Genomic DNA, 25,168 nt, shown 5'->3' with positions numbered 1-25,168 from the left:
CTGGCCCCAAAATCCTTAGTACTTTGAGTATTTGTTTTGTGTGCACACGTGTGTATTTTTTGCGAATTACCGTTTTAATGTTTGAAATGTAACTCATACAAATTGCTTGGGGGTCCCATTCCAGTGGTGACTCAATGGGGGTCCTCAGGAGTCAAAAGTTTGGAAACCACTGCACTACACTATACAAACACGACAACACCACAACACACACTAAAACGTTTGTAAAAAAACACACACAACACAAACATAACCACACTACTTTTAAACGACCCTAAACCCTACAAAAGTAACCCCCACCCCATGCACAAACCCCCTCACCTCTCTCCTCTCCAGCGTCGCCGTCGGATCCTGCTTCCTCCTTCCTCCTTGCTGCACGTTGTTGTGAGGAAACAGCCTAAGTTTCCTCACAACGATGTGGATAGCCACCCCCACCGCCATTACACATTACAACGCATGCGTTGTAAAAGCGCAAGCGATGGAATGGTATGCGTGGTTTTACCACGCGTTGTAACATCGCATGCGTCTTAATGCATGCGATGTAAAAGCAATGCGTGGTAAAACCCGCGTTGTAATGGCTGTTCCCCATCCCGGAGGCAATGTGTAAAGCATTTGCGCACGCACCCACCAGCAACAACATTCCTGGCCCCCCACAAAAGGAACTCCACACAAGGTTATATATAAAAATAGCCTTTGTATTATACCAAACACATTAGATGAAAAACACACAATTTACACTGTGCCACTGGCACGGGCGGAATTTACAGGGGATTACATACAGGGGACAGGGCCACGTGGACCACTGTCAGGAATAGCACTTGGTAGAAATTAGCCCTTAGAACATAGAATAATTGTAGCATCAAATAGCAAATGTAGCACACAACCAGTAACCACTGGTAGAAGCTAAGTACACCCTACGCAATACTAAACACCTTAGGCATATATCACGCAGGGAACCATGAACTCACTAGCATAAATATACTAGGAAAAACAATCTCCTAAGCATAAAAATACATTTAGGGGTATAAGCAAGGAGCATTACATATTATGCATAAATCAAATTAAGGTCCAGATTGTGCCACTGCGCCAAAACCTAAACGTTGCAGCTGCCCACTACTGGCTGGGCAGCTGAGGACAGAATGGGCCTAAACGCTGCAGCTGGCACTAAGTGCTGCGCAGCTGTGGAAGGCCAAGGTAGGGGCGAAGGAGTGCGACTCACTCCTGAGTCCAAGGACATGTCCCTAGAAAGAAAATACCTAAACTGTGCAGCTACCCACTACTTGCTGGGCAGCTGGAAAGCAAACTGCGACAGGGGCCCTCACTGGCCCTTAGGAGCAAAACTGTGCAAAGGGTTAAAGCCCTCTGGCTCTAGAAATAACTGTGCGCATGGGAGCACTCTGGCTCTAGAAATAAACACTTGCCCATCGTTGGAGCCCTCTAGGCTCTAAAACAATGTGTCCCCAGGAGCCCTCTAGGCTCTTAAAAATAATGGGGCCTCGTCTGAGCCATCTGGGCTCGGAGAACGTGGGAGCGGCCCGCTGCCAACCGGGGACGCTCTACCCTCTACAATGCCCCCCATGTTCGTGGAGCCTCGTGGGCTCTAGATACAAACTGCCCCCTTTGAGCCTCGTGGGCTCGAGAAACAATGCTGCCCGCTGGGGGAGCAGCCCGCTCTCAACCGGGGCCACTCTACCCCGACAGAATATTCCCCCAAAACGAAGCTAGCACCACTGGGGGTGCGGGCACCGGCAATGTGCCCCGATGCCCCCCTCTCTACAAAGGAACACCAAGGGCCCCACTCACCAGCCGGCTGGTTCCTGGCGAGGGCTCCTCCTCTTTGGCCGGCGGTAGCGCGTGGCGGGGCTCTCTCTCCTCATGGGAGCCCCACCTTCTCAATGCGCCTGCTTCGCACGGTCTTCGCCCGGTCCCCCATCTCGGGACCGGGACTTAGGGTGTGGAGCCTTCGTGGCTCCGAGGCAGCCGTCTCTTCTTCCGGCCGGGCGGGACTCCTAGCCAATCCCAGAGAACCGGCGGGCGGAACTTCCCTCCAAAACCGCAAGTCCCACCCTGCGTCAGGCACTACGGTGCCTGACTTCCTGTTTGAGGCGCGAGGGCCGCGGCGGTGACTTCACGGGCGCATGGGAGCACTCTGGCTCTAGAAATAAACACTTGCCCATCGTTGGAGCCCTCTAGGCTCTAAAACAATGTGTCCCCAGGAGCCCTCAAGGCTCTTAACAATAATGGGGCCTCGTGGGAGCCATCTGGGCTCGGGGAACGTGGGAGCGGCCCGCTGCCAACCGGGGTCGCTCTACCCTCTGCAATGCCCCCCATGTGCGTGGAGCCTCGTGGGCTCTAGATACAAACTGCCCCCTTTGAGCCTCGTGGGCTCGAGAAACAATGCTGCCCGCTGGGGGAGCGGCCCGCTCTCAACCGGGGCGGTGACTTCTCGGGCCCAGAGAGGGGTAGGCACCCTTGAGGTAAAGTAAAAAATAAACGTAGAAGCGGGATGGGCACCCGCTATGGAGCACATAAACGGGGGTGAGCACCCGTAAATAAAAATAAAATAAAAATGAAGACACGGGGTGGGCTCCTGCACACTCGGGGCATACAAAGGGCAGGAGCACTTCCCTCTGAGGGAAAACGAAAGCGCCCAGAAATGAAAAATAAAGCGCTCTCAAGGCGCTGGGGTCACAGACAGCACCAGGCCCCTAAGGAATGACCCCTTAAGCAACCAGGTCCTCAGCAACAAGGTCCTCCTAGGTGCAGAGGGCAGGAGAGTCCAAAAGAAATCCTCCAGCATCCAGGGCAGCCAGGGGCTGGGCAGGGCCCAGGGAGGCAAGCCTTCCCCTGGGCCCCAGCAGCAGCACGCCCCCGGTAGATTCAAGTCAGGAAACAAGAACATTTTGTAAGGGGTCACAGACCCTCTTTATACACCTAAATCCCTTTGTCTCTAGGGTGCAGGGTGGGGGAAAACCAGACGCAGCTGGTTCTGGAGCACTTTGTTTTGCTCAGCCCCTCTCCCTATTCACAGGACAGGCTAGGGTCATCAGTCGCACCACAGGGGGCGGAGTCAGCATTTTGGAGGGAAAGCCCAGCCCTATTCAGGTCCCAGGTGCAGCCCCTCCCTGCCATCAACATGCAGATCTCCCCATTCACCACCGGGGCAGACCCATCCTGACTTCTAGCGCCAGGCACACCAGCCAGCTCCAGCCAATCACAAGCCAGACAGTCAATTCGCATTTACTGCACAGGCAGGCCAACTTCTAGAAGTGGCACTTCCACACTAGACACATTAAAGCCGCACACATCATCGCGCAGCATTTACTCTCACGAGTCCGCACATACCAAACACGACCCTGCACTCCCCACACATCAGGAACTACCATGGACACACATATCCCCCATGCATTCCTAAGGGAGGGCAGGCCAATCTCACACACGCACTCAGAGAGCGCACGCACTTTGCACTGCACCACAGTGCTAAAGTGCACAAAGACCAGAAATCGCTATACTTATCTCAGAGTTCAATGCAAAAAGTTCAGGGGTGAACCTGCCAGAAGGGCCAAGTCCAACATATAGGGTCACTGGAAAGTCCACAAAGTTGTCCCTGGCCCCCCCAGAAATATAGTGTCTCCTACACCCCTGCTTCCCACAAGTAGATACCATGAGACTCCTTACTTACCCGAGTCCTCCTTCTACTTCCCTTCTACCTCCCATAGGCCTCCGCGTCATGTCATTGCCCTTTGCATAGGCGCCGCAACCTAGGACAGGTTCTTGGATGACGCAGGTGGGCAGCCCTGGTATCCACACGCCGCCCCCCATGAGGGACCAGAGGGAGACGCCCAAAGCAAGGACCTTCATCTCAGCGCCTCCTCTTTACTAGGACTGCCAACTCTGCCAACGGTCCCAAGCGATTGAGTGTGTAGGGCAGGGGTATTCAAACTGTGGGGCACGACCCCCAGGGGGGCTGTGGAGTGATAGAATGGGGGTCGCGCATTCCCGTCACACATCTGCCCAGGCCCATAGCTTCGGCCCCCCACCTTCCCCTCGGGTGTCTCAGCCTGGGCTGCTGCAGTGCAGCTGGAGCTGCTGGGGGCTCAGCTGGGCAGTGCCTTGAGTCTTATCTCCGGCATGCACGAGTTTTTCACAGGTCATTAAAGACCATTAGCATATTTACATACCTTTTGTAAACTGGTTACAGAGGCTTCGTTTTTTTCTGGTTCCAGTACCCCCTGGGTCTATTCCTTACATTTGCATTTTACATTTAGTGGGGTAGTGTGAGAATTAATTTCATGAAAAGGAATATCAAGTAGGGTTTTCAAAGGAAAATGACATCCCTGTGTTGTTTAAAGAGCCTGCAAAAACGTCCTCAACACTAAATAGAGTTATAAATAAAAACATATGTATTCCTTTTTTATGTGACTTTTCTGATTTTGTTCCCTTTAATTATCGGTCGGGTATCATTCAGGCAGCCCTAGAACACAATTAAAAGTGCTTTCTATTTATATTAGCTGTTCTAGTTTTGCACAGATAAGTGCTGAAAATACAGTTTGAGGTGACTGCTTATTTTTGTACCATCTGGGACATCAAAATAAGGAGCTCTCCACCCTAATCATAGGACTGGGTGAGGGACAGCAGTGATAGGGGAAGAGAGAGAGTACTGGGGTGGGTGCTGAGCAGTGATTAATTTGTATTAAAACATGTGTCAGGGCCCTTACCAGTAGGCCACTGCAACTGTAACCACCCACCCATTGCCTTGCTTGCCCGGACAATGACAATACCTATGCAACTACGAACCATAACACACGTACAAGTGTGACTATTCAGACTATTTCAAGCCCCCCCCCCCCCCAAAGCTATAAGAATGGCGTGGGTGTCAAGAGGTTATTATTTTTAATGTAGATTGAATTAATAAACAGCTGTTCTGCTCATCTTTAATATACACACATTAGACAGAGCCACCATGTGGCGGACTGTCATAGTGCCAGTGTGCACAATTAGGTGCCAGTGTCGAGCACCGGAAACCACCTGCTCAAATTATGCACTGGTGCTGAGGTAACAGGGGAGAGGGACATTGGTTCAAGAAGATGTGGAAGATGAATGGGGGACTGAACAGGTGTAAGATACAGAGAGACTTGAGGTGAAGGAAAAGTGCTGAGGGGCACGGGAGGTGACGGGGCCAGAGAGGCCATGAGATAAATGGGAGAGCCTGTTAGAGATGAGGGCAGTGAAAAGACAGAATGGCAGAAGATGGTTAACGGTGAAGTGAGAGGTTGAATGGAAAGAGTTCAGACATTGTATAAAGAGGAGATAGAAGTAGCCGTAAATTGAGAGAGGGATCCGGGATTAGGAGAGGAGAGGGGGGTGAGAGGAAAGCGGCATATGTAAACTGCTTAACTCTGCCCAAGACCGCCAGGGTTTTAAGGGACCCCTGCTGCTCCCGGACAGGGCCAGGTGAGCTTTTAATGTGGCAGCACGTATTCCCACCGAGTGGAAGGCCCATCACAAAGGTTAAATAGACATCTTTCAGATGCTAATTGAGAAACGATTATTTCACCCTATCAGTACCAGTTTATAACCAAAATACAGCAGTCTTACTGCTTGTAAAAAGAATGACGCAATGCTATCTCAAAATATGCGGCATCACATAACATCATTTCCATTTTCTTCCCACACAATTTGGTCAAGCCTGTCGCGTAATTTGGTGCTCACCTGCCTCATAATTCCAGTAGCCCGGACTACAGGTTTAGAAATGTTCTGTCAGGAGGGGGTCCTTGCGCCTCAAAATGTTGACAGGGGGGTCTCGACATCCTAAAGTTTGAAGACCTCTGGTGTTTTGTGTCCAGCTCTGCGTAGGCATGCAGCCGGGCTGGGCTTTTGGAAAGGCAAACTTATTAATCAATCAGTACACTGAACACCTGACTCCAATCGAATGCTCGCAACTTGTGAAACTACGTCATCGTTTTCAGTTCGGGTTGGATGCCATGCTGTTTTCAGTTCGGGTTGGATGCCATGCTGTTTTCAGTTCGGGTTGGGTGCCATGCTGTTTTCAGTTCGGGTTGGATGCCATGCTGTTTTCAGTTCGGGTTGGGTGCCATGCTGTTTTCAGTTCGGGTTGGATGCCATGCTGTTTTCAGTTCGGGTTGGGTGCCATGCTGTTTTCAGTTCGGTTTGGGTGCCATGCTGTTTTCAGTTCGGTTTGGGTGCCATGCTGTTTTCAGTTCGGGTTGGATGCCATGCTGTTTTCAGTTCGGGTTGGATGCCATGCTGTTTTCAGTTTGGGTTGGGTGCCATGCTGTTTTCAGTTCGGGTTGGATGCCATGCTGTTTTCAGTTCGGGTTGGATGCCATGCTGTTTTCAGTTCGGGTTGGGTGCCATGCTGTTTTCAGTTCGGGTTGGATGCCATGCTGTTTTCAGGTGCCATGCTGTTTTTAGTTCGGGTTGGGTGCCATGCTGTTTTCAGTTCGGGTTGGATGCCATGCTGTTTTCAGTTCGGGTTGGGTGCCATGCTGTTTTCAGTTCGGGTTGGATGCCATGCTGTTTTCAGTTCGGGATGGATGCCATGCTGTTTTCAGTTCGGGTTGGATGCCATGCTGTTTTCAGTTCGGGTTGGATGCCATGCTGTTTTCAGTTCGGTTTGGGTGCCATGCTGTTTTCAGTTCGGTTTGGGTGCCATGCTGTTTTCAGTTCGGGTTGGATGCCATGCTGTTTTCAGTTCGGGTTGGGTGCCATGCTGTTTTCAGTTCGGGTTGGATGCCATGCTGTTTTCAGTTCGGGTTGGATGCCGTGATGTTTTCAGTTCGGGTTGGATGCCGTGCTGTTTTCAGTTCGGGTTGGGTGCCGTGCTGTTTTCAGTTCGGGTTGGGTGCCGTGCTGTTTTCAGTTCGGGTTGGGTGCCGTGCTGTTTTCAGTTCGGGTTGGATGCCGTGCTGTTTTCAGTTCGGGTTGGGTGCCGTGCTGTTTTCAGTTCGGGTTGGGTGCCGTGCTGTTTTCAGTTCGGGTTGGGTGCCGTGCTGTTTTCAGTTCGGGTTGGGTGCCGTGCTGTTTACAGTTCGGGTTGGGTGCCGTGCTGTTTTCAGTTCGGGTTGGGTGCCACGCTGTTTTCAGTTCGGGTTGGGTGCCACGCTGTTTTCAGTTCGGGTTGGATGCCACGCTGTTTTCAGTTCGGGTTGGATGCCACGCTGTTTTCAGTTCGGGTTGGGTGCCACGCTGTTTTCAGTTCGGGTTGGGTGCCACGCTGTTTTCAGTTCGGGTTGGGTGCCGTGCTGTTTTCAGTTCGGGTTGGATGCCGTGCTGTTTTCAGTTCGGGTTGGATGCCGTGCTGTTTTCAGTTCGGGTTGGATGCCGTGCTGTTTTCAGTTCGGGTTGGATGCCGTGCTGTTTTCAGTTCGGGTTGGATGCAGTGCTGTTTTCAGTTCGGGTTGGGTGCCATGCTGTTTTCAGTTCGGGTTGGGTGCCATGCTGTTTTCAGTTCGGGTTGGGTGCCACGCTGTTTTCAGTTCGGGTTGGGTGCCATGCTGTTTTCAGTTCGGGTTGGGTGCCACGCTGTTATCAGTTCGGGTTGGATGCCCCGCTGTTTTCAGTTCGGGTTGGGTGCCATGCTGTTTTCAGTTCGGGTTGGATGCCATGCTGTTTTCAGTTCGGTTTGGGTGCCATGCTGTTTTCAGTTCTGGTTGGATGCCACCATGCTGTTTTCAGTTCGGGTTGGGTGCCATGCTGTTTTCAGTTCGGTTTGGGTGCCTTGCTGTTTTCAGTTCGGTTTGGGTGCCATACTGTTTTCAGTTCGGGTTGGATGCCATGCTGTTTTCAGTTCGGGTTGGATGCCATGCTGTTTTCAGTTCGGGTTGGGTGCCATGCTGTTTTCAGTTCGGGTTGGATGCCATGCTGTTTTCAGTTCGGGTTGGATGCCGTGCTGTTTTCAGTTCGGGTTGGGTGCCATGCTGTTTTCAGTTCGGGTTGGATGCAGTGCTGTTTTCAGTTCGGGTTGGGTGCCATGCTGTTTTCAGTTCGGGTTGGGTGCCATGCTGTTTTCAGTTCGGGTTGGGTGCCACGCTGTTTTCAGTTCGGGTTGGGTGCCATGCTGTTTTCAGTTCGGCTTGGATGCCACGCTGTTTTCAGTTCGGGTTGGGTGCCACGCTGTTTTCAGTTCGGGTTGGATGCCATGCTGTTTTCAGTTCGGTTTGGGTGCCATGCTGTTTTCAGTTCGGTTTGGGTGCCATGCTGTTTTCAGTTCGGGTTGGATGCCATGCTGTTTTCAGTTCGGGTTGGATGCCATGCTGTTTTCAGTTCGGGTTGGGTGCCATGCTGTTTTCAGTTCGGGTTGGATGCCATGCTGTTTTCAGTTCGGGTTGGATGCCATGTTGTTTTCAGTTCGGGTTGGGTGCCATGCTGTTTTCAGTTCGGGTTGGATGCCATGCTGTTTTCAGTTCGGGTTGGGTGCCATGCTGTTTTCAGTTCGGGTTGGATGCCATGCTGTTTTCAGTTCGGGTTGGGTGCCATGCTGTTTTCAGTTCGGGTTGGATGCCATGCTGTTTTCAGTTCGGGTTGGGTGCCATGCTGTTTTCAGTTCGGGTTGGATGCCATGCTGTTTTCAGTTCGGGTTGGATGCCATGCTGTTTTCAGTTCGGTTTGGGTGCCATGCTGTTTTCAGTTCGGTTTGGGTGCCATGCTGTTTTCAGTTCGGGTTGGCTGCCATGCTGTTTTCAGTTCGGGTTGGATGCCATGCTGTTTTCAGTTGGGGTTGGGTGCTATGCTGTTTTCAGTTCGGGTTGAATGCCATGCTGTTTTCAGTTCGGGTTGGGTGCTATGCTGTTTTCAGTTCGGGTTGGATGCCATGCTGTTTTCAGTTCGGGTTGGATGCCATGCTGTTTTCAGTTCGGGTTGGATGCCATGCTGTTTTCAGTTCGGGTTGGGTGCCATGCTGTTTTCAGTTCGGGTTGGATGCCATGCTGTTTTCAGGTGCCATGCTGTTTTTAGTTTGGGTTGGGTGCCATGCTGTTTTCAGTTCGGGTTGGATGCCATGCTGTTTTCAGTTTGGGTTGGATGCCATGCTGTTTTCAGTTCGGGTTGGGTGCCATGCTGTTTTCAGTTCGGGTTGGATGCCATGCTGTTTTCAGTTCGGGTTGGGTGCCGTGCTGTTTTCAGTTCGGGTTGGGTGCCGTGCTGTTTTCAGTTCGGGTTGGGTGCCGTGCTGTTTTCAGTTCGGGTTGGATGCCGTGCTGTTTTCAGTTCGGGTTGGGTGCCACGCTGATTTCAGTTCGGGTTGGGTGCCACGCTGTTTTCAGTTCGGGTTGGGTGCCACGCTGTTTTCAGTTCGGGTTGGATGCCACGCTGTTTTCAGTTCGGGTTGGATGCCACGCTGTTTGCAGTTCGGGTTGGATGCCACGCTGTTTTCAGTTCGGGTTGGATGCCACGCTGTTTTCAGTTCGGGTTGGGTGCCACGCTGTTTTCAGTTCGGGTTGGGTGCCATGCTGTTTTCAGTTCGGGTTGGATGCCATGCTGTTTTCAGTTCGGGTTGGATGCCATGCTGTTTTCAGTTCGGGTTGGATGCCGTGCTGTTTTCAGTTTGGGTTGGATGCCGTGCTGTTTTCAGTTCGGGTTGGATGCCGTGCTGTTTTCAGTTCCGGTTGGGTGCCATGCTGTTTTCAGTTCGGGTTGGGTGCCATGCTGTTTTCAGTTCGGGTTGGATGCCGTGCTGTTTTCAGTTCGGGTTGGATGCCGTGCTGTTTTCAGTTCGGGTTGGATGCCATGCTGTTTTCAGTTCGGGTTGGATGCCGTGCTGTTTTCAGTTCGGGTTGGATGCCGTGCTGTTTTCAGTTCGGGTTGGATGCCGTGCTGTTTTCAGTTCGGGTTGGGTGCCATGCTGTTTTCAGTTCGGGTTGGGTGCCATGCTGTTTTCAGTTCGGGTTGGGTGCCATGCTGTTTTCAGTTCGGGTTGGGTGCCACGCTGTTTTCAGTTCGGGTTGGATGCCACGCTGTTTTCAGTTCGGGTTGGATGCCACGCTGTTTTCAGTTCGGGTTGGATGCCACGCTGTTTTCAGTTCGCCTTATTCTGAAATGAGAAACCTCGAGTTGGAAAGTCATTGAACACCCTCCTCCGTCTACGAGGGGGAGGGGCTTTTCCTTTATAGAGATGTTTTCGTCTCCACAAGTTTGTATCCATGCATTCTAGTGGGCAGCATATGGGTCCCTGACGCCGACCTCCATATAAACTCTTCCGGGTGCGGGTCACGTGTCCACAACTGGAACACGGGTTCCCGCTCAGCATTTTTGGCAGTTCGCAAGCACCACCATTGACTACTACTCAGGTAAGTCCGCCCACACGACCAGCGGAACCTTGATTTTGCTTTGCAATGTGATGTACAGAACGCCACCTTTTTAGAGCAAATATAACAATTGCTCTTTCTGTACTTTGTTTAACCTAGGACACTCACGAAAGGGAGCACACTCGCTCCTTCATCCCCTTAGCAGCTGTCGGCGGAATCTCCTGGCGGAATCACTTTCTTTTAGGTAAACTCTACCTCCATGTATTTTCTAACCACAGCGGTAACATTCCTACTGAATTGTTGCAAGCCTCTCAGTGATTTGTCTCGTACTCAACGGGGCAGCCCCCCCTCCACCCCTCACAAATTTGTCCCTGTTTTCCTTTAATTTTACAGCTTTACTGAGCTCTAATCTCCCCGCCGCCATCATTGATCAGTGCGCATACACAATCGGATCCTGAACTGAACTAGCAAATAACTCGAACACGAGTTCTCTTATTGGGTGAGATCCTTAGACCAACATTTTCTCTGAATATCGTTTCACATTATGCGTGTTTAAGTTTTCTCGCACTGATGCTAACCTCCATTCTTATCCTTCCCTTTTTGTGCATTCTATTTTAGTCATAGAACCAAGAGTCCATAACTGTGACTCCCACGCTTCACCTGGTCTAGAACCCGGCCGGGTCGGAAGTATCACCGGCTTAGCGGTGAGCTCTTTTAGGATCCTTCCATGTCTTTGCTTCTTGCCTCTAAATGGTCACCTTTTTCCTTTCACCAATTGTCCTGGGATTCATATCCTGATGTTTGTTCTCTTGTTTCTTTTTCTTTATCTCCTGTATACAGACCTTTCTTTCTTTTACCTGAACTACACAGGTATGTCCTGCATCTTTTCCACTATGCCTCGAGTGTTTTTTCCACAAATAGCATCAGCATGTTGGATAGTCACTCACTTAGGGCATACACTAAAGACATTCAGTGGCTCCCCACCCACACTAGTCCACTGTGGGCTTTTGACTTACCGGACTGATGTCTATAGGACCAAATCTCTGGCTTTACCTTGGAACAATAGAATTTCCGGTCATGATGTCCCACCACTTGAACTACACTCCTGCCTCATCACTTTTTACTCACATTACAGTTATACAGGTGCGCATCCTTGGTTTCCACTAAGAATTTTTTTAACCTAGTAGAAATTCACTTTACGTTGGGGTTTCAAAAAATTTCACCCTCACCCAATCACAACATGCAACCAATGTTTGGATCGAAAATCTGCTATGTACAATGTTCCATAGTATTTTGTTTGTATCTTTCCCAGCCCTGAGGAGTCGCATTGCTATGCGACGAAACACGTGTCGGCTGGCGGCAAAAGACATTGAAATGAAATGAAATGAAAAAGAAATGTATTTAGCGCACATACACCAACGGCTTCTTGGCGCTTTGGATGGCAGAAGAAAAACTGCGAGTTGATAACCTAACCAAAAACCAACTAATCGAGGGCTTCAGGAAAATGACCAAGTTCTCAGAGCCTTTCTAAAGGGGGAATAAGAGGGAAGAAGGCTGAAAGACAACTAATCAAAGGCTTGAGAAAACAACCAAGTTTTCAGAGACTTTCTAAAGTTAAAGTAAGAGGGGATAAAACGGAGGTCCGGGGGCAAAGAGTTCCAAAAGAGGGGAGCTTGAAAAGAAAATCTTAGTCCACCCAGTCTTTTCCGTTTAAATGGACATGATGATAAAAGATTAGAGCTGGAAGAGCGAAGGACTCGAGATGGAATGTATCGATCCAGACGGCAAGAGATGAATGCCGGGCCTTGTTGACCGAGGGCTTGATGAATAAGGCAACCCAACTTGAAGAGGCAGCGCTGGATCACAGGGAGCCAATGCAAGCTCTTCAGGAGGGGCCTCGCTGAGCTTGTCCTGGGCTGGCGAAAAACCAGCCTGGCCGCTTGGTTCTGGATCAGCTGGAGCTGGCGGGAGTGATAGAGGGAAATCCCTGCGTAAAGCTAATTTCCGTAATCAATACGGGACATGACCAGCCCCAGCATGGTCTGAACCAGGGCCTCATGGGTGAGGAACCTGCTGATCTTCCTGATGCGGCGGAGATGGAAAAAGCAGGCTGAGAGCACCGATTTAATTCGTGATTTCATAGTCAGGTCCTCACTGATGGTGACTCCAAGACTCTTGACTGAGCTCGCCGGGCGTGGGGCACTGCCCAGCGAGAGCGGCCAGAATTTGGAACTCCAGGGATTGGCCGGAGGCCCAGTCAATACAATCTCGGTCTTTCCAGGGTTCAGCTTGAGTTGATTTGCATTCATCCAATTACCAATAAACAACATGGTGGATTGGAATCTTTCGATAGAGGTAGGGGAGGAATCAATATCAAAGATGAGCTGGAGATCGTCTGCGTAATTGAAGACGACCCCTGATAGCTATCGCAACTTAGAAATAAGGGGGGAGATATAAAGATTGAATAATAACGGGGAGAGGGAGGAACCCCGCGGAACTCCACAGGTCAAGTTTTTGGGTTCAGATGTAAACGGACCGAGGCGAACGCCTTGCTCGCGATCCTGTAAAAAGGAGGTGATTCAACTCAGCGAGGTGCCCCTGATGCCGGCGCTCTCGACCCGTTGAAGAAGGATGGCATGGTCAACGGTGTCGAAAGCAGCCGACAAATCAAGGAGCACCAGAGCTTGGGAGATGTTATTATCCGCCCCCTTTCACATTAAATGAAGATATTCTCATAAGACATTGTGGTTTCTCTGACAGCTATATTTGATTGACACATGTGTCCACTGTGACACGGTCTAGAGAAAGAGAAAAATATTTACTGTGTTACTCTTGTTGTGTGCATTAGGTACCTTGCTTAACATTCATTGATCACTTGCGTAGGGCATGACCTCACGCGCTTACAACCCCCCAGGGCGCATCACTCAAAATAAATGTATAATACAAAGGCAGAGGATATGGCGTAACGGACAGAGCTGCTGCATTTTGAGCTGTAAAGCGCTCCAATGCCTTTGGGTCTGTTAGAAGATATTAAAAAAAACTCCCCAAAAAGGAAAAAAATACACATTGTACTGATTCAAGTGCGGCCAGGCAAAGTCGTCAAATCCACCCAAACAGCAGCTTGTTCCGTGCCTTTTAAAAACCAGAAATTGCTGAAATCTGGAACTCATTAACTCTCTGCGGAAATTTGGAAAAAGAACTTTATAGACATCTCTTTGAACTTCACCCTAATTACCGTGTGGACAAAGAACCGTCACATGTGGTTCTGGTTTTAAGAGCCGCATCTTCCTGAGAGAGCTTTCAGTCTGCCCCTGTGGGCTCTTTTCCCTTGGCCTCTGTGGTTGGTTTTACTTTGAGCGGCCATCAATGCATCCTAGTTCGTGCACGTTAAAAGACAGTACTTCTAAACAGGTCACAGATCTTGTCAGAATGGCCCTGGATGCAGCGCTTAATTTCCAACATTCTGCTCAGAAGCCCGTGGCCGGTGCAATTAAATGAGAAAAATTACGTGTCGGTCCCAAAAACGGAGTGCTGGTGAACCCCACCGGCAACCACCTGCTGAAATTAAGCCCCACCTAAAGTGTGTTTAGGCTAGTTATTTGCACCCTATAGAAACTCAGGCAGGGGAAAGGAGTGACCGTCGCCCACCTCCACTAGGGAGAGACATCCCTCACTGTGACCTGGCAGCTCCTGGTTGGACAGGCAGCCAGGTCAGAGGTCACACTTGCAAAGCCAGGGAGGCTCGGCAGGTGTAAACTCTAGATGCATTGGGGGACCAGTGGGTTTGGGGGTAGGAGCGCTGTAATACTGCTACATTCTAGGCAGGGTATGCCCAGACGTGGGTCCCTTGCTCACTTTGCCACTGGATTCAAGCAAGCCGGGCTGAAGACGGCTGGAATGCCAGAAACCGGTCCTGGGAAGCTTGTTTCCGGTCCAGGGAAGGCATGGCTTGGCAGTTCGGGCTGAACTGTTCTCATGAGGCACAGGGTCAGACTGATTTGCATATGGCCATGTCTGAACTGGGGTGGCAGAGTGGGCTAAAGAACGGTGATGGATTAAACCCAGATCAGTTGACTGGGGGTGAGTGCTTGCAATGTCCATCATCCCCTTTGGTTTTGCTACATTCTAGGTAAGCCCTTAACTGTTCGAAGTCGGTAAAGCACCGTCATAACCCTCAATAGATCAATATCACGGGAGTGCGATAGAAAAGCCCTGTGATGCGCACAAAACAAAATCACACACGTGAAATGGACATTAACAATGACAATCTAATCCCTCCTGCTCCTTCCTGATTGGTGAACTATGTTAATCAATCAATCAAGGGTTTCTAAAGTGCAAGCTACTCACCCGGAACGGGTCTCAAGGCGCTGGGGGCGAGGGGGGCAAGGGGAGTACTGCAGTGTCAGGAGGTTCATTGGGTTCCAATCGAGGATCCAGGTCTTGAGGTTCTTTAGGAACTGAGGGAGCGATGGAGTCTGTCGGAGGTAGAGTGGGAGGGAGTTCCATGCCTTGGCCTCGAGCAGGAAGAAGGAGCACCCTCTTGATCTGCTTTTCTTGATCCAAGGAACCATTGCGAGGGAGAGCTGGGCTGAGTGGAGAGATCGTTGGGGAGCGTGGAACCTGAGGCGGTGGTTCAGGTTGGCGGGTCCGGTGTTGAGGAGGGCCATGTGTGCGTGGGTGAGAAGCTTGAAGGTGATTCTCTTGTTTACAGGGAGCCAGTGTAGGGACTGTAGGTGTTGGCTGATGCGGCAGTGGCGTGGTAGGTTGAGGACTAGTCTGGTGGCGTTCTGAACGTTCTGGAGTTTGCGGGTGAGGTTCTTGTTGATCCCGGTGTGTAGTGCATTGCCGTAGTCCGGTCTGCTGCTGATGAGGGTGTGTGTGACAGTTTTTCTGTATTCGGAGGGATCCAGTTGAAGATCTTGTGGAGTAGGCTGAGGGCGTGGAAGCTAGAGGAGGTGAAGCCGTTGTTCTGGCAGTCCATTTTGAGTTCAGAGTCCAGGATGATTCCTAGGTTGCGTGCGTGGCCTGTGGAGGTAGGAGCATCTCCGAGGGTGGGGGATGCCACCAGGTGTTGTTCCAGGCTACGGTGTGTGGGCCCATTATTATCTCAGTTCTATCCGTGTTGAGTTGAAGGCAGCTGTTCTTCATCCATCTGGCGACCACTTCCATTCCGTCGGGAAAGTTGCGTTTGGTGATGTTGGCTTTGTTGGATAGGATGAATTGGGTGTTGTCTGCATACAATGAGATGTTGAGTCCGTGTGCTCTGACGATGGATGCGAGGGGGGCCATGTAGATGTTGAACAGGGTCAGGCTGATGGAGGATCCTTCTTTGTGGTGCTGGGACACTAAGTTCCAACGGACCAGAAGGCGCTGGCCGACCCTAGATGGTCAGTGGCTAACCCCATCCCACCATGGACGGCAACAACGGGCCAGGTAGCCAGGTTATTACAAAGCGTGCCAAAGCAGCGGAGGTTGACTTTTGAAACCTCCAATGAGGAGAAAGGGGCGGAGCCACAAATGCAGACAAAAGGCAGCAGAGACAAGGGGTCCTCATTGTCGCCCCGAGTTTCATGATACCAAATATCGCAGGTGTCGCAGCCGTGAGAAGGGAGAGGTGTGGAAGAGAAAAAGGACGTTAAATAGATATCATCACGCAGGGACATAAAAGAATAATCATCCAAACAATGTCCTTGGGATGCCTCATGACAGGGACACCTGAGGGCAAACAAAGGGATGAGAAATGGTCAGCGTAGGGTGGACGGGGCACTTGCAGTCCAGACCCGGCCACAGGGCCGTGAACGCCAGACATTCAGTAGCAAGGGAAGCCTCAAAGCCGCAACCCGCTGTACCAAGTAAACGGTGGAATGAGCTGTCACGGCAGTTGATACAAAGTGATTTATGGCAACCATTAAAGTGGTGTTATGACTGTGAGGAAGATGCATGGCAGGTGCTGAAATCTGAATATGCAATAAAAGTAATGATGTTCACTGTACGACCAATCATGAGCAGGATGCATTGCCTTGAAGTGCCAGATACCTACAGAGACGAGCAAATTAATGACGGATACTATCGAGATAACTTATGTACCAGCTTGTTAGTGTTAATAAACTGCGCCCGTTGTCACACCAAAAAGGTCTTGGTGTCCATGACTGAAGTTAAAATTGGCAACGACGATTGGGCCCCTGGGGAGCTTGCACACCGGGGGGGGGGGTTTGCACATCTGCCCGACTGTGAGTATCATGGAGCGGGGTCCCTGGGAGGGATACCGTCACGCATGATCACAATGGGCCCCATTGTTCCAGCACCCAGATTCTTCAGGCTCAGAAACACAGCACAATTTCACCAGCCAGACATAAAATCCAGACAATAATATTGTAGTATCCTACATTTGTTAATGTAATATATTTGATACTACAAATATCTTGTGTAAGCATGGGCTGAAAATTCGTTCTGCTCGTGAAATGTACAGATTTTTTGCAATTTCGCGTTCCGCGAATCGCGCAAAATTGCCAAACAATCCGCAATTCGCAAGTTCGCGAATTTTTTTGCTTGTTCGTGCTTCAAAAATACAATCTCGCGCGCGCTGCGTTGACTTACCTTGATTCTTAGTTTGCAGAGTTGTTTTCCTCCCGCGAACAAGATGGTCGCGCCCAAAAACGACCGCATGGGTAAGTTCGCGGTAGATGCGCTGAAAAAAAAAGACCCGCGAACACGCCAAAATAAAAGAATTCGCAAGTTCGCACAAATTCGCGGATTTCGCGGACCGCGAATTTGCTTTTGCGCGAATTCGCAGAATGCGAATTCGCAAATTTCGCCCATACTTAATCTTGTGCAAATAGGGCGTGGCGGTGAGTACAGGCGCAGCCCAAGCCCCTGTAGGATCCCCTCTTATGGCACAAGGGAGCATACATTGCTCCCCCTTCAGTGGTGCTGATAAGCGTGGCTCAATTCCACCCGAGTGACTTACCGCACTCACCTATAGTTACCCAATAATAAGTCAGCCGGACAGTGGAGAAGAATAACAAAAACAATTTATTAGGCCACAAACTCCCATATGAGAGGGCCCTGTTCGACCTCACCCCTAAGAGTGCGCCGAGAAGGACTGACCCATGTCAACATGGTGATACATTATAATACGAGAAGGCAGAATAAAACACGCCCACAAATGGAAAAGTACTGGACCCCTGAGAGGGTAGACAATGGCCTCATACAAGAGGCATCTGCACCTGCAATGGCAACGTTTGTTATCATCTCCCAAGGACACGCAGCCAGGCCGCTGCATCTCCAATACATGAGAACGGCCTGATAAGGAGTTTCACTAGCAGGAGTTTCAGCCACAGTAAACCAAGAAACGAAAATATGCTGACATGAGGAATTATTCCTATTCCTACGGGAGGGGGAATGAGCAAGTGCAGCTTGCACGCATAGGAAAATGCTTCAAAATGGTGGCACACAAGCTAAGCTAAGAAAACTAAAATAATGTCACATGCATAAATGAATAACTGAATAATAAGAACATAAATGTAAATGTGTAAATGCAAATCGTTAGTTAGACACATTCCGCTAACTCACAAGCATAATATGTATGAAGGGGCGGGGCATGGAATTGAAACCTATCAGACCCTCCTTTTAGCGGACTGTGGCTAACACGTTTGTTTCCATTTATTAACTAAAAGGTGAGTCTTTACAGCAAAAATCTATGGGCTGGGAAGTTATACCTAATCCAAAACATCATCATGAATAAGCATCAGCCAATTAACATCAGAAAGCTCGACATCATTGGATACAGAATATTGTTTTGTTGGTCTCTTGGATGTTCGTATATTGCTGGCACACATGGAGCAACAAGGCGGAAAACAGTAAACGCAAAGGCAGCATGTCAGTAGGATACCTACTACACCCACAATGCCCATAAACATTTTCCAACCCCAGGAAGAGAAAAGACCCCACAACCATGTCTGCAGTGACCAGGTGCCAGTGTCCTGATGAAGTTCGGCTGCTAACCTGTGGAGTTTCTGCACAGCCAAATTAACTGTCGGGGCGGAGTCAGGGATATATACGCAACAAGACGTCCCGATGACGCGACAGGCTCCACCCCTATCTGCAAGGATGACGTCAAGCACCATCCTATTCTGGATCGTAAATAATCTCATAGCCTGCATCTCCAGAGACATATTGGCTGCAATGTCGGCCTCAGTATTCACTACCTTTTCCATTACCCTCGAAAGACGTCTGATGGCCCTACTATTAAAGATGGGACCCCAGAATGGCAACAGGCCTTTAGAGAAATCTGTAAATTGCTGTCCAGAGGTGTCTGTTTGATCTACATCATCAACTTGAATGTCCCTCCTTTTACGCTGTCTTTGCACAATGGCAAACCTTCTATGTGTCTTGTGATAATCTGAAGGTGCCACATAAACAGGGGGAAGTAAATATGCTAACTAACACGTCCCGCCCCAACCCTCAGGCAACCACAAATACCCATTATCTCCACATACAAAATAGATATTCGGGGGAGTAACAAGTGAAGGACTAAGGGGAAGTCGAATCGAGGCAGTCACGTTGCAAAGGCTGTCGCCCACTTTAATCGGACCTCTACCCTGAATACAAAAGTAAGGTGAAGGCCCAACTGTCGCTAAGGGCACCAGAGAATGACCACTACTGTTTGCTGCAGGAGGGCGTCTGTATGCTAGAGAAGAGTTCAACTGTAGGAAACTCTCCCGTACTTTGTCAGTGTCATTAGGCATCATAAATCGTTCTACCTTTTTCAAGCAAGTCTCTAAGAATATTTGGTCAAAACGTCCGTCAGTAAATAACCGTCCAAGGGATGAAGGGGGCAGAGGGCGTACTCGCATTGTCAGTGTTGACCCAGTACCAGGGAGTCGGGGAGTCAGAGAATCAGGCTGCTGAAAAAACTTTACCATGCTGATCAGGGTATACCAGCCCACACAGCTATTCACAGGAGTCAATTGAAGTGCCAGTAACCTGTCCTTCTTATATGCAGCAGAAGGAAGCAACCCACAGACCCAGCAATCTGTCACATTATACACAGCATGAGCATGATGTAAAGTTTTTATGAAAACATTATCACGGTAGCCTTTCCTCATGCATTGTTCCCCATAATCAACAGTAATCATATTATGCTCTGGTAAGGGAGAGGGACTAGGAACCAGTTTGTGGACAGGGTAAGCTTCATCTAGAAAGAACAGTATTCCAAGTATTATCAAGAATATAATGATGAACACCACAATAACCACAATTTTGCCTTTTCGTGGTAGGGCATGGCACGGTGAATCGGGCTCAGATCTGCGAGGAGCAGCAAAAGGCTGTTCCTCCTCTGGGATAGGACGACCAAAGGGATACATTTCACCTAATGAACAGACCAAGGGCTATCCTAAAAGTTCCAAATACTAGGGGCACTACTAAAAAGTTCCAGACACTCCAAAACCGGCCAGAGGGGTGCTTCACCCTTCAAAAGGGCTCTTCTCCCTATGTCCGTTAAAGCCTCATAGGCAGGCTTTCAGTCTCGCAAACCCTAATCCCTCGATGGAGTCGCACAACTGCAGCAACTCAGGAGCACTGAACTTGGGCCCACACACAACTCTAGCGTCCCGTTCAGCAGTGTCTCAGAAGTGCACCAGGGCTCTTTCAGCAGTCCATCCCTATTACTAGGCTAGCCTGTTTAATATAGTCCACTCCTAATCCCTACCTCAGCCCTTCTTCCAGTGCTCAGTTCTTTCGCCTCTCTTTCCTGGGCCGCAAGTTATAGCGAGTGCTCCCTCGCACTTCGGGGTCTGTGAACAGAATTGGGGAATCACTTTCAAAAGAGGTGGCTTCTGTTGTTTGTGCACTGTGACCAAAAGAAGCCTCGTTACTTGTACTCAGGGCTGGCCTCCGCGCGTTCTCGTTGTGTTCCCCCTCGGTCAGTAAAGCATCAGAGAAAGGGAGGTATCGAGGAACGCTCGCCGTCTCGTGGTCTGCAACGCCACCTCGTATCCACGCATCATAGGGTAGAGGAAGGGGGACCTTCTTCACTTGGGAGGCATGCGTCCACGCCTTCCGTCCCTCCACTCGAAGTGCGGTGCGGGTGGTGAGGAGCACCAACTTTGGCTCGGACCACCTAGGCTCCAGGCAGGACTTCCGCTGGTATTTCTTCACCACTACCCAGTCCCCTGGGTTGATGTTGTGGCCAGGCCCCTCAGGCAGAGGCTTCAGTGTGTCTGCTACCTGCTGATGAATAGAACGAAGATCTTTAGTCAAAGCATACAGGTAATCTATCAACAAAGGGTATTCTATCTCTGAGAAACATTTAGGTCTAGGAACACCCCAAACATTGGCGGGCCTGCCAAATACAACTTCATGGGGGGAGACGCCTGTCTTAGAATTCACTGTTACTCTTGTAGAAAGTAAGGCAAGGGGGAGAGCATCTGGCCAGCGCAGCCCTGTACTCTCCTTTATCTTGGCCATTTTGAGTTTTAATGTACCATTAAATCTTTCAACCAAACCTGCAGCCTGTGGATGTTGGGCTGCATGGAATTTTTGAGAGATTTGTAATCCCTTACAGATCTGTTTCATCAGTTCAGCATTGAAGGACGTGCCGTTATCGCTCCAGATCACTCTAGGTAAACCATACCTACTAAAATACTCCTTGATCAGCATCTTAGCTGTCGATATGGCTGTACAGTCTTTTGTTGGAAAAGCCTCCACCCACCTACTGAATGAGCACACCACCACAAGGACGTAGTTAAGGTTATTCACCCTTTCCATTTCAATGTAATCCATCTGTATCACTTCAAAGGGATAGGATGGAGGTGCAAAATTACCTACAGGGACAGGTGTTCCCTTCCCAGGATTATGTCTTAAGCAAACCATGCACTGCTGTACCAAATGCGTCGCCACCCTGGAAATATTTTTATTGCTCCACACTGGATCTAATAATTTACATATTCCCTTGGCACTTATATGAGCGGGTCCATGAGCCATCGTCACTACTGGGAGGACATATGCATTCGGGAGCAACCATCGTCTTTTGTCTGACACATCCGTCCAACATTCATCCGAGTCCAACCGCCCCCACCATCCTTCCATTGTTTCAACTCCTCCTCGGTCGCTTTCTCTTGTATGTTCCGCACACTCTGTACGGTGTCTGCAAACATGTTAACGTCTGGTACCCATCTGGCTGGTCCAGCCACAAACATTCGTGGGAGCTTTGTCCTAGCAGTTTCTTTAGCTGTTTAGTCTGCAAATGCATTTCCTCGCCCTACGTCATCCACCACTGCTTTGTGTGCACTACACTTAATCACAGCTAACCGTTTGGGAAGTGTCAGGGCTGTCAACAGTCGTAATATCAATGGGCCATTTTGAATTTTCTGTCCATGTGATGTCAAAAATCCCCTCTCTGCCCACAGTCTCCCATAACTATGAGCCACGCCAAAGGCGTATTGGCTGTCGGTGTAAATGTTCACATCCAATCCTTCACTCAATTCACACGCACGCATCAATGCTATAATCTCTGCAGCTTGAGCTGAGTTGTACGGGACTCTAGAAGTCTCCACCACTGTTTGTAAAGTCGTGACTGCGTATGCTGCCGTTGTGGTACCATCTGCTAATTTAAAACATGACCCATCAACGTACAGCTACCCATCAGGATCATCGAGGGGCTTATCTGTCAAATCTACTCTTCCTTTTGTTTCCTCCTCTGTCCGAAACAAACAATCATGGACCTCATCGTCTTTTGCATCTGAAGGGAGAGGTAATAGCGTGGCTGGGTTCAGGGTGGCACATCTTTTTATCGTTACATGTGGTGCAAATAATGTCATCTCGTAACCAGTTAGACGAGCACTAGTTAAATGCTGCGTCTGTGTCCTGTTTAGCAAAATTTCCACGGCATGTAGTACCATTACTGTAAGAGCTGAACCCAGTACGAGCCCTGCTGATCGTCTTATTGAGACCGCAGCAGCCGCTGTAGCCCTTAGACAACTCGGCAATGCTCTTGCCACATTGTCAAGCATAGCAGAGAAGTAAGCACAAGGTCTCTGTTTCCCACCAAAACTCTGAGTTAGGACAGACAACGCGTAACCTTCCGCCTCATGCACGTAAAGTACAAAGGGCTTCTGGTAATCGGGTGTTCCCAAAACAGGTGTAGAACATAAAGCAGTTTTTAGTGACTCAAATGCCTCTTGACATGCTGGGGTCCAAGGTAGGGGTTCGCGTACTTCTTTGGTAGTCAGATACAGAAGGGGTTTTGTTAGTAAAGCGTAATTAGGTATCCACTGGCGACAGTACGATGTTATGCCCAAAAATGCGCGCACCTCTCGCTGCGTGTTAGGTACCGCCATGTTCCATGTTAGTTATCGCCTTGATGCGCTCCGGCGTCAGCCTTCTAGGTAACCTCCTGTCGGCAGTACTGGAATTTAGGAAGAGACACCTTGTGTCCCTTACAGGCCAAATGGTGTAACAATTTAACAGTAGACTCTCGACATCCTTCCTCAGTGTCTGAGGCAATGAGAATATCATCCACATATTGCAACAAGACATTCCCCTGTGGGAGCTCCAAGTCATCCAACTGTGCTTTCAAAGCTTGACTGTAAATACTGGGACTTTCCGTATAACCTTGAGGAATTCTACAGAATCTAAAATTTCGGCCAGCCAATGAGAATCCGAAGAGATAACGGCTATCTGGATGCACAGGGATACTAAAGAAAGCATTCTTAAGGTCCAATACAGAAAAATACTTAGCTGAGGGAGGTATCATAGTCAAAATAGTAGTTATATCAGAGACCACCGGATACTGAGGCTCAACTACCTTGTTAATGTGGCGTAAATCAATCACAAAACGATAGACATCAGGTGTACTCTCGTCAGCATCACATGAGGGCCTCTTAAGGATCGGAAGGATGGGGCTATTACAACTGTTAGAATCTGTTTCCTCGACTACCCCAGACCGAATCAAGTCCTGTATTATTTGCAACAGAGCCCTCTCTCCATCCCTAGATATTTTATATTGGGGTATTCAAAGTAGCTTCGCTCCCACCTTAACTTTTATGGACACTGGGGCAATGTCCATTTTTCCCACATCAGTATCGCTGTTGGCCCACAGACTCACATGAACACCCTCCAGTTCAACCGGGAGGGGCTCATCTTTCGAGAAACACTGCTGCGCACGCGCAACAGAAGGACCCAACGTGAGGTACACACCATCTGGAGAACAATAAATTGTAGCATTCAATCTTTTCAACAAATCCAAACTCAGTAAATTCTCACCACAGTTTGAAGTTAAAAGGAAAGGAGAGTCAACAGTAAAAGGGCCAATCGTAAGTGCAAGAGGCTTAGAGATGGGGCTAACCACTGGGGTACCGGAGAACCCCACGGAAATATTTGTCTTGCCAGACAGAGCGGCCCCTGGGACCTGTGAACGTGCCACAGAACTTTTCGTAGCACCTGTATCCACTAAAAATTTCTGAGGGGATCCCGACAAGTCTGCCGTTACATAAGGCCCACGTAGATCAACATCCACAGAAACAGGTCCCTCGCTCTGCCCTACGCTGTCCTAGTTATAAGAGAATCCTGTCAAGTCATCCATAGCATATGCATCGCTGTAGAACTGCCGATCTCTGCAATTGTCACCCTCCTTTTGAAAGTGTTGTCTATCTCTTCCTCCGTCAAAGTAATTCCCTCCCGGTCTCCTGCCTTCCTCAGACTGTCTAACATCCTTATTCGCTTCTCCCGGACCCCGTCCTCTGCCAGGTCCAGCAGCGGACCGGAGCAGTGGACAGTCTTTCCACCAGTGCCCCTCCTGTTTGCAGTTGGCACACTGATTCGGTCCCAAACGCTCTCTTTTCTCTCCCCTTCCGTAGCTACTTCCTCCTCGACCAGCCACCATGGGCGGGGCTCCACGTCCCCGACCCTTCGCCACTTGCTGCAACAATACCCTCGTCTTCAAATCCTTTGCCTTCTTTTCTTGCCGGTCCTTATTCTCATTTTCTCTATGCTCGTAATACTGGGCCGGCCATACTCAAAATCCCAGAGGGAGTGGATGTCGTCCATGTACTCTCTGACGCTTGCAATCGCGCTGATATTTCTGGCAACAAAAGGCGCAACCCACTGTTGGACTTTGGCCCTTAGGGCAGGTTCACCCCTAGACTTTTTGCTTGAAATGGTGACCTGGAGATGGTGATTTTTGGATTCTGCGCACTTTCACTGTGTCCCAGTGGAAAGTGCGTGCGCACTCTGAGTGCATGTGCTGAGCTAGGCCTGCCCGCCCATAGGAATGCATGGGGAATGTATGTGTCCCTGGTAGTTCCTGATGCGTGGGGTGTACAGGCTTGAGTCTGGTATGTGTGAACTCGTGAGAGTGAATGCTGCGCAACGGTGTATGCAGCATGTATGTGTCTAGTAGCGAAGCGCCATTTCTAGACATGGCTGTACGTGTGCTGTGAGGGTGCTGGCGTGTGATTGGCTGGAGCTGGCTGGCATGCCAGGCTCCAGGAAGTCTGGATGGGTCTGCCCGGTGGTGAGTGGGAGATTAGCATGAGTGATGTGTGGGAGGAGTGTACCTGTGTCCTGGATGGGCTGGGTTTTCCCCACACAATGCTGGCTCCGCCCCCCTGTGGTGTGTCTAATGACCCAAGCCCTGCCAGTGAATAGAGAGGGTGGTTGAGGTAAACAGAGTACTCAAGAACCAGCTGCGACTGGTTCCGCCCCCACTCTGCACCCTTGAACAAAGACATGCACTGTATAAAAATGGGGCTGTGTCCCCACAAATGTTGTTCTCTTCCAGGATCCTGAGGGGGCTGTTGCTGCTGCTGCTGCTGGGCCAGAGGACCGCCACTTGGGCTGTCTCCCTGCCTGGAGACCCAGTGAGCTGGCTCTGGGCCCAGCCTTGCCCCCCCTGCCTTGCTGAAGGA

At 49.8% G+C, this 25,168-nt stretch overlaps 1 protein-coding gene across 1 annotated transcript in view; it reads left to right on the top strand.

Moving 5' to 3' along the window:
* The window catches only part of LOC144752877 (laminin subunit gamma-3-like), a 223,618-nt gene that overhangs the window by 130,516 nt on the left and 67,934 nt on the right, over positions 1 to 25,168 (top strand). The gene's annotated exons all lie outside the window — the stretch shown is intronic.

Source organism: Lissotriton helveticus, chromosome 5_1, assembly GCF_964261635.1.
Source record: "Lissotriton helveticus chromosome 5_1, aLisHel1.1, whole genome shotgun sequence".
Classification (NCBI taxonomy): domain Eukaryota; kingdom Metazoa; phylum Chordata; class Amphibia; order Caudata; family Salamandridae; genus Lissotriton; species Lissotriton helveticus.
Note: the sequence above shows the minus strand (reverse complement) of the source record. Positions and strands in the feature narration are given on the sequence as shown.